Source organism: Chiroxiphia lanceolata, chromosome 1, assembly GCF_009829145.1.
Source record: "Chiroxiphia lanceolata isolate bChiLan1 chromosome 1, bChiLan1.pri, whole genome shotgun sequence".
Classification (NCBI taxonomy): domain Eukaryota; kingdom Metazoa; phylum Chordata; class Aves; order Passeriformes; family Pipridae; genus Chiroxiphia; species Chiroxiphia lanceolata.
This window is the reverse complement of record NC_045637.1, coordinates 63,711,089-63,721,192: the sequence shown is the minus strand read 5'-3', so window position 1 is coordinate 63,721,192 and position 10,104 is coordinate 63,711,089. Positions and strand designations below refer to the sequence as shown.

Here is a 10,104-nt window from a genome sequence, read left to right as displayed (position 1 = left end):
ACTTAATCACAGCCTCATTAAAGACGAGTAGTTTCAGTCTTTTGGCCACCTCAAGACTGTAGAACTGTCCTCCCAGTTTACTGCATCCAAAATCCCCTTTTGATTTCAAAACCTATTATGTGAATGCAGGAAGCATGATGACTAGAACAATGAGCTCTGAACACAGGACTTTGCCACCCAAAAGGCATTTCCCTCTGACCTCTAAAAAATAAAAGTCTCCCCAGTTCTTTCCTGCCAAGGCAATGTCTACATTAGCAAACTGTGTGATGTGGGTGGAACAAATCCAACCTTGCAGACTGCAGTCTGAGGTTGCAGTATTGATCCAACATTGACACTCAATGTGTTTCAGCTTTTGTCCGGTCGCCTGATAGCCAGGACTGGACTAATAGCCCAGTAGTGGCTGGAGCATACTTAGTGCAGTCCTGAAGCATACTGTTTGATGAAACCAAATGTTGGGTTGACTTTCATTAAAATGGAAGGGGTTTCTTTAGTGATCTTCCCTTTTTATAGGAAGACCTCATCCAGCTATGTCAAAGACCTCTCTGTTATGCAAACAAAAGCACAATAAATGAGCATAATTAGGAGAATCATTTCAAAACTATAATTCTGATCTAACTCCATCGTTAATGACAACACATTCTGATTGAGCCATCATCTGCCTGGGCTTAGCTAACCAGAGGTAGTTTTTAAGGACAATGACAAAAGACAGGCAGCTTCTGATGCACTCAAGTCTGTAAAGGCTGATGAGACCCCATGAGGACCAGCACTCTCTGCTGGCATAAGAATCTTTTTCACCACAGGTACACTCCATCCTTAATTGTAAGGGAGATAGATTTTTCATTCACTTCTCAGAAGGATGTGGGAAAGATTGAACCATTTGGTGAAATGCTACTGACATAAGTTTTGCCAGGCAACACCAACAGATCCAGTCATTGACTATAACCTTTTTTAGGCTGGAGTTCAGCCTTGATGAAATTAAATCTTTAAAAAAAAATCTAAAGACAAAGCCTAAGAAAAATATGATTTTCTGTTATTCTGTGGCTATCCTGAATTACAGGCTTGAAATATAGTCATGGGTGTGGAATTGTATTTGAGCCATTGTCTATTGAAGTCTGATGTTCCCTCACACTTTTATTTATGTACTTGTAACCCAGTCAGGGAAGTGGCACACAAAAAAAGAAACCTTTCAAAGGCTTCATGTCAAGCTATATGAACAGAAAATACTTAATATTATTTGAAGTCTAGTATGTTTTATTGCACATTAAGTGAGTACTGTGGGAAGGGCAAAAAGAAGAAACAAAACAGCCCATATGGCTTCTATAATTTTTTTTTATCCCTAAGTAGTAGCTTTGCTAGTGCTGTATGGAAGTTTCATAACAGTCTCAACATCCTATAAATAAAGCAGACCTTCAGCCTCTGGGGGTTTTACTGTGTCACTGATGTTTTCACTCCCACAAACTATCATATTGAACAAATAAAAGTTGTAGCCCTTTGAGGGAACTGGAAAGCGAGCTGCGACCCCCTTCTGATTTTAGGAGAAAGACCACTTGAGCATTCCAGAGACCGGACCTCCTCCAAAAAAAAAACCTGACATGGAAATTCCTTCTGTTTTCTGACAACTAGGAACAGTTGAAAGAAGTATGATGAGCGCTCACTCCTAAAGAGGCTTCCGAGTAATTGAATTAAATCCTGAATGCAAATTTTCATATGTTCATTAATAAATTTGGCATGGAAAGGAATTCAGTTGCTGCTGCATTGTAAGATGTTACACTATGTGTCTCCCAGGAAAGCTCTAGTTGATTTCAAGATTTTCAGCTAGAATTACCTTCTATAAAGGTTGTGCTATCCTGCCTGTTTAAAATGTCACATATAGTCAAATATGATGCCTGTCTATGGACTGGCACTAAAGGTGTGAGTAATTGATTGTGAGTTAGGGTTGGCTATGGCCCTCATATATTACTAATTTATTGAATTATATACCTATATACATGATGGTCATGACTTTAGAGATCATTAAAATAACTCATCTGTAAAACAAGAGATACCCCTTCACTGTAGAAGAATTCTGCACCTATCAAAAAAGGTAAGAGCTTTCCAGTTTCTCGTGATGGATTGTCAGACATGAGATACAATGTTAAAAGAGAAAAGCATAAAATCAAATGCCAGCACTTCTGCTAAGTAACAGCTTATTTGGTTGGTAAGAAAAAGGCTGAAGTGACTGCAACATAAGCGATAAAAAGTGTGCCAGGAAAACAAATCATGATAGGGACAGTAGATTATTTAATCTGAAGTGAGTGACTTGTTCTCCTATAACTTGGATGGATAAGAATATAATATAGTTTATAATATAATAACTCTTTCTTTTAAAGTAGAAAATAATTAAAGATTAATTAAAAGGACATACTTTTCTCATTGGCCCATGATAGTTTTGATAATTGGAATTATATAGTTATCATAGTATTGTTAATATAGGTTTACAAGGGGAATATTCTAGTATCTATCTGAATGAATACAAGCATATTTGCTTCTATCTAACTGCTCAGATCATATGCTGCATAAAACAATGACATGCATAACATAACTCCTGATTTGAAAGTTATGGAACAAAACTTTCTTATCACTCTCATATGCCAAAAAATATCTAGGAACTTCAGGTTATGTTTCATTTTGTCAGCATAATACACAAGTATTCTGAGGCTTATTCACCAAAAATAAGTGCACTTAAAAGGCACTTAAAAGCTTTTCCAGCTTCTATAAGTTGCCTTCGTACACTAGGTGAAGACTTATCAAATGCAATCTTTAAATTGGTTAAAGATGATCAAGGTGTAGATCACGGCAAACCACTTTTGGTAACTGAATGCTACTTACATTTTTTTATGGTGTGCTAAAAGTCTTTTAATGATGTAATCTTAGAGCAGTTTCATTTTATATGCTGAGGTTTTTGAAATGATGCATTCTCTGCAGAGTTATGACAAAGAACTGATGACAAATTCTTTTGTCATAGCAGTAAATTTTATCTAAGAAACACATCAGAACAAAGCACAAGGCCTGAGAAGGGATTAATTCAGTAGCACACCTCAGCTCTCTGAAACTTGACTTCACAGTTTCAGATCTGTAAACAAATTTTCAGCCACCTCCTGTAGGAAAAGTATCACTTTTCAACATGTCATAAGTAGGACTGAAGGGCTGAAATATGACAAAAGGCCGGAATTGGATTGTTGAATAATAATGTGTGTGAAGAATAACATGTGTTGAGAGATTCAGTAGAGAATTATTTATCTGAGGGAACTGTGAACGTACACCTAAAGCTTACAGAGTTCCTGCTTAAAACATTATCTGATATTTTTTGCAGTTATCCTCTTTTCTTCCATCTAAAGGTCATCACATCATTTCAGTTGTTCCTGTTAAGTTCAGGAGTTTTTAACGCTCAACCAACAGTTCGAATTACACTATCAAATACAGAATCACAGAATCATAAAAGTTGGAAGAGACTTTCAAGATCACCTAGTCCAACCATCAAACCAGTACCACCATAATCATGCCTAAATCATGGCCTCAAGTGCCACATCCAGACACCTCTTGAACACTTCCAGAGACAGTGACTCCGCCACCTCCCTGAGCAACTTATTCCAATGCCTAACTAGTGTTTCAGAGTGGGGTTTTTTTAATAATATCCAATCTGAACCTCTGCTGGTGCAAATTAAAGACTTTCCTCAAATATCCACCATGATGAGTTACTATTGCATTCCTGAGTAACCCAATATGGTTTTGGTACTTTGAGAAGAGATTAGAGGTGGCACACAGAAAGGACATATAAGCTCCATCACTGTCTCCCTGCAGTCTTCCTCAATAGCATCATCTACCAAGGGGACTTCAAAAAGTGCAATGATATTTTTTTGCACATCTTTTCCACAGAAAATATGTTGTTTTCTCTCAACTCAGAGGAAGTGCTCTCCAGACACCTCGTTACAACAAAGCAGGGAACCTTTTTGTCACTCAGGGATGCTGACTCCATCACAGACCCAGAAAAAGGGGTTTGTCCTAAGAAACTCTTCTCACATATTACAAAAACAAAAGAGGCATATCAAAGGAAAAGAACATAAGACAGCTGTAAAGAATAATTCTGCAGCTGTTGATCTCAGTTCCCAGCTCTCTACCATTCCCCCTACTTCCCAACAGCTGCTGCATAGACTTTGTGGCAGATTTCCAAAATCTGAAGCTGCTCTGCCCTATGAGAAAATCACAGTTTCATTCCTATTCCCAGTTTCAGAAGAAAACAGCAGTATGTTCTGGGGGATTTAACCCACAGTCTCCTAAATCCTGAGAAAGCTTTCTAAAATCACTTGGAATTTGCCACAGAGGAAATTGCAGTGGCGTAACCCAGAGCAGTAAGGACACGAGGCAATAGTGCAGCTAAAATTGATCAGTTGCAGCATAAATATTGCACTTCCCATATTCCGAAAGATGGCAGCCCTTCAGACTACTCAAGTTGGAGGCAAAATCTGAATACAGGTCAGTAGCAATGAACAGGGAGTGGAGGACCACTGGAATTCTCTTAGCTGAGCAGTTCCTGCAGGCATTCCAGCTTAATGTACCTCTAGTTCATTAGTACTGGGACAAGAGCAGTAGCAGTCTCATTAGTGATGAGTGATTTAACACTTGCTTTTCCTGGTACTTTGAATAGTTATGTCATCCATTTAACTATCAGCAGTATCAGTCATCAGGGGAAGAGATAACTATCTAAATGCATAAATTATGAGTGCTTGGAAAAAGTTGTGCTTCTCCTAAGTGTCCCAGTGTCTTATTCTCAGAGACCTGTGTTTGAGTCCTCTCTCTGTCATAACAACGCTGAATATCTCATCTTTGGATAGTTTATTTACTCTTTAATCTCCCAAGTATAAAGAGATCAAGATGCTTGTGTTTAATGTAAATGACAACTAGGACTAGATATTCATTGTAATAAAACCTCTGGCCCCTTTACATGATGAGTCTTGGGCCTCTGACCAGGTGAAGCTAATTTTAAAAATATATATGGACTCATTCCCTGGAAATTTGAAATATCTGGTGTCATCTCCAGCATCTTAGATCGTGCCAAGAAATATTTTTGAAATAAAAAAATAAGATAATACCTGGCTGCTTGTTGTAAGATCTGATTAATTCATATTCTGTTCTCCCATGCTCTGTTATCCCTTGTTCTGAGGGTCTCCTCAGATCCACATAACCACTTACATGGGGTAAATAAAGGGGAATGAGAGCATAGGGAGTGAATGGAATTTGTTTTGTGGACTTGAGGAGAATAATCTGCCAGTAGCAAATTATGCTCAGATAAAACACCAGGAAATTTCAAGTAATGAAGTGACCACGTCCAAAATGCCTGGAAAATAAAATGCTGTTGGACACTAGCACATAGAAAAGTGGCAAGAATAGTCAGTGTAAAATTAAACCAATCAACCAATAATCCCCCTAAACATGCAAACTAAGGCAACATTTCTCCCCTAACAAACTGTACCAGTTTCTAATGTCATGGTTCGTTTTAACCTCTCAAATTTACAGAATAACATACCCTATCAATCAAACTTGAATTCACAAGCTTGTTAAGTAGTAACACACAGCTCAGAGGTGAAATTCTTCAGAATAGGTTTTTATTCATATCTATTAAAGTTTTTCTTATTTCATATTGCAGGCTGTGCTCTGTTACTGTGTGAAAAGAAGGATGCACTATCCCCACACCAAAATGCAAATGCTCTGGAATAACACAGAGTCCTAAGTATGCCAGCACAGGAAAATGTAGAAACTGGAAGGCCTTTGGAGAAAATGAAAAAAGCTGTATTGTAAAGAAAAATATTCTGAACAGAAAAATTATTGTGATGGGATTCTTTTGCTTATAGCAATGAGAGCACTTTTTTGCCAAGGCACCGATCCTAAATGTTCTGGGCCCCTCAGGGAACTGCTTTATATGGAGTACTGCTAGCTTGCTCCAATAGACAAGGCATGCAGGCTGTCACAGTCACGGATATGAAATTTATCTTTCTATAAATGAATTACAGGCTTAGGAAGCCAGCAAGCATCCAAGCATCAGAAAACAAAACTGGAATATAGATCACCTAAATTTTAAGTGACTACTTTGCACAGTGACATGCCACTTTATTTCAGACTAGGTTCTTACACCATTCCAATCCCTGTGGCATTGGCATAGGACTCTCACGGCAGCTGAGCTGCTCAGGACCCAGAACTTTCACAAATCTGAAATAAATCTTCTGAAACAGCCCTGGCAATTGAGTGATTCAGAAAGCTATTACTATTGTGCCCCTGTGACCTGTAGAGCTGAAGCCTGAGTGAGAGGAAGGTCTTAGGTAGCTGTTTCTAGTAGTATTTATTAAAACTGAGAATTTGCAGTTCTTGGGAATTCTACCGTTAAAAAATGGGTGATAACCAAAAGCCAAAATACTGTTTTATACTTTTTCAATTAGCAAATTTCAGCTGAGAAATGTAAAATCTCAGAATTTTGTCTTGAAACTAACTTGTCCCTTCTCGTTTCCTTGCTACCTCGGATGTAACTTGTAATCCCATTCTTCTCAGCAGTCTGGACTTTCCAGGAAGGTTGCTTATGCCATTGCCCATGGCCCCCAAGCACACTGTTATCAGTTTAATGTTGGGGGAGACTCCCTGTCTCAGAGTAATTTGAACTAAGAAAAGAAAAGGATTGCAAACTAAGCTGTTTCAATTCAAGTCATCCACCCTTGTAATCTCCTAATGAAATAATGAATTTTTTTTGGCCTAGATATCTTCTATTAAGAAAACGTGTACAATGTTACTACCCTGACCTACACTGAGAAAGAAATGCACTTCTAGATAGGTGTTTGATTATTGGATTTTAACAGGAAAATAAATCTGATATTTTTCACCTTTTTTCAAAAAGATATTCAAAGGAATGATAGTTTATACTAAGTGATGAAAATCCAATAATTTAAATGTTATCTTTGGAGAATAAATCTTTTGTTAAACATTAGTGATTTAGAACAACTCTGACATAGTTCATATTCATATCCATTGCCTATTAATTTTTCTGTTTCCATTCTTCTGTCACATATATTACCCAGTGCAGCTGCCAAGTTCAGCTTATAGTGTGCTCAGCTTTCACGAATTTTTCCTTTAATGTTCATGCTGAATTTATAAAGTAGTTTCTAATGAAAATTTCCCATAAGAGAAAAACTTACAAGATATTTTTATGGAGCAGTCATAAGTTTTACAGCATAAACTGGGAAGCAGTAACTGTGAAGTCATTGCCATACCCATAGTATATTAATCACCTGTCCACAATATGCATAAGCTGGAAAAAAGTAGGATTTAAAAAAAAAAACTAAAGGAGGTTTTCCCCTTCTCAAGTAACAACATAAATAAGAATAAAATTCTGAGTTTTGAAGACTGTCATTGATACCAACTCTTTGTAAAGATAACAGCAATGGAATATTACTGAAGGAATTGATTCATTGTTTGTTGGCTCTTTTAGTATGTACACACAGATAGAAAGGAACCATAATACAACGATGGAACTAATAGCAATTTCTACCATGCTTGGAAATCCCCTTCCAAACATATAATAAAGGCACAAAGAGCACTGCCATTAGATCCTTCAGCTAAAAGTCTCTACCTTGAATGTGATAGTTGAGAGGTAGCACAGTATAGGAGAAAATACAGGCTCATGAAAATAAGTTATAGGCCAGCTAGAGATTTATATATTTAAAGCAACACTTCTGAATCCTGAAACTAGCTGTTACAATAATCCTCAACTAGCTGTTGCAAAAAAAGAAAGCACTAATATACTGGCTTGCAGTAATATATTCAGATTAATGAAGCCATCCGTCTTGTACCAGTCTCAGTCTGTCGGTTGGAAACCCAGTCACACTGAGTTTTGCTGTAGTCTAGTGCTGAGGTGCACAGGCAATATGTAGATATTTGCTGGAGATTGCCATCACCATTTGATCTGTCCCCAGTTTGACTGAGTACATAAACCAGCAGATAGGAGAGCAGAAAGACAGATCTCACTTGGGAGGACTCCTGAAGGAGCAGGGCAGAAGAAGGAGGGAGCGAGGTAGACTCTTTCCAGGGCAAGAAACTGGAGGACAGTTATGCTGTATTTGAAAGTAGTTTTGTAAGGAGAGTGCTATTCCAGAGAAACACAGGATCTAGGTGTACCTGTAGTACTTTTCCCAGTGCTCCAAGTTTGTGGAAAACAAGAAGAGAGGGATGCAATTTGCAGAGATAGAGGTTCAGCTTAGACTCATAGAATATCTTGAGTTGAAAGGGACCCATAAATATCACTGAGTCCAAGTCCCAAAACTTATCAAACCAGGGATGAAAATAAGAGACCTACTACTGGTCTGAATATAGGTTGTATGACCTGGAAGGAGGGCTGACGGTGAAGTTTGTGCTGCAAAGGACCAGTACCACATCAGTAGCTGAACTCGTGATGCTTTTCCTGGAAATTAATTACAGCAGAACTGAGAGGGTACCCTTCAATTTATTTTTTTCTGTGAGTGGGTAGGAGACCAGTAAGCCAGAACTGAAGGTCAGATTTGGGAGGGCTAGCACAAAACCTTGTCCGCACACTTAGACTCAGCAACCGTACATGATGCATTTAAGCAGTAGGTACACCTTTTTTGGCAAAAAAGTGTATTTGAGATAAACTGAGCAATAGAAGTTCTCACCATGCTGAAATTGCTGAAAATATGCCAAAAAGTAATAGTAAATTCACTAGAGTATTAGTCAGACCACTAACATTTCATTTTATGAAGTTAAAAATGTCAACAAACATTTGCACGAATATTTGAAGCCCTTTTGTGAGCCCTTTTGAATGTCTGCAGAGAAGAGCAAGTACCTGCTGTCATGTATGAGACAGCAAGGAGCTGATGAGCAGTGCTCCTGCCTTCTGAAGTGAGACCTGAAGGGATCTTGCCTGCAAAGGGCTATTGGTGGACTGATTTATCCTTTTTCTGTGGTGGGCAGAGTACATAAAACACCACAGGCTCATGGGTCAGCAGGCTGGGCTGCGTCCTGGAACAGGAGAGGAGGAAACAGGCTGTGCCAGGAAAAAGGGTGGTGGTGCAAACTGTTTCCCCTTTGCAACAAGGAGGACGACTGACACCATGAGTCAGAGTTCCCAGGGCAGTTTATCTTGCTTCTCCTCTACATTTGTTGAATTGCTTGGTGGAAAGCCAATGTTCTGGGTTTGTTTTAGAGAGAAACAGTTAAATACTTTTGTTTAAAGTATCTCTGGCTTTCCTTTGGTTTAGGGTGCTAAAGCTTCTTCATTTTTTTATACAAGGATTGGAGTGGTTCCCCATGAGATTCAACAGTACCAGTGTTTGAAGGGTGCTCTTCCATTTAGCACTGTGTTACAACGAAGTGTAACTGTTATATTAGTCAACTTTCCAATTTGCTTGACAACTAAAAAACCCTGCCAGAACTCAGCCTCTATACTTCTTTCCTTGCTGTTATCTGACTGCAGAGAACCTTCTGTTTTGCAATTATGAAACTTTATTAAATGTCCTGGAACTGAAAACTTCTCAAATTTTATGGCTGGTATCATTTCTCACTGCATTAATAGTAATAATAGTCAGTGTGAAAGTAACCCAGAGCATCCTCGGGCTTTACTATAATGAATATGCCTATTAAGGAGAGGTACTATACATGTACTATCTTTGTGTGTATGCAGTGTTTGGTGTATTTTGCCTCTATAATCAGAATTATATTCTAGATACAAATGAAGCCTAACTGCATCTCATGTAGCTCTTAGGTTGCTAGCTTCACTTAAGCAGTATATTATAATATCTTAAGAGATTTGCATAAGTAGTGGAGCGTACTGCAGAGAAGCTTAGAAACGCTTTCTGGCAGGAATGGAGTAGAAGCAAATAAACGGTCTGCAAGGAATATACAGCCAAACTGATTCTGGGTAGAGTGGATGGTGAGATGACACCAGATAAAAATACAATCTACCAATGACTCAGCTTCTACTTGAGCAGCTTCCTAACTATCCAGAATGCTATTGGTTCAAATACCATGAGCTATCAGATATGTATTGGCAAAAACACATAGTGAGTCTCA

The 10,104-nt window shown here is 38.3% G+C and overlaps 1 long non-coding RNA gene across 1 annotated transcript; it reads left to right on the top strand.

The window, feature by feature from the left end:
- Positions 1–524: 524 nt before the first annotated feature.
- Positions 525–5,853, top strand: LOC116786862. Its single transcript, XR_004357097.1, has 2 exons — positions 525–679; positions 5,684–5,853. It is a non-coding gene; the product is annotated as an uncharacterized LOC116786862 (long non-coding RNA).
- Positions 5,854–10,104: the final 4,251 nt, after the last annotated feature.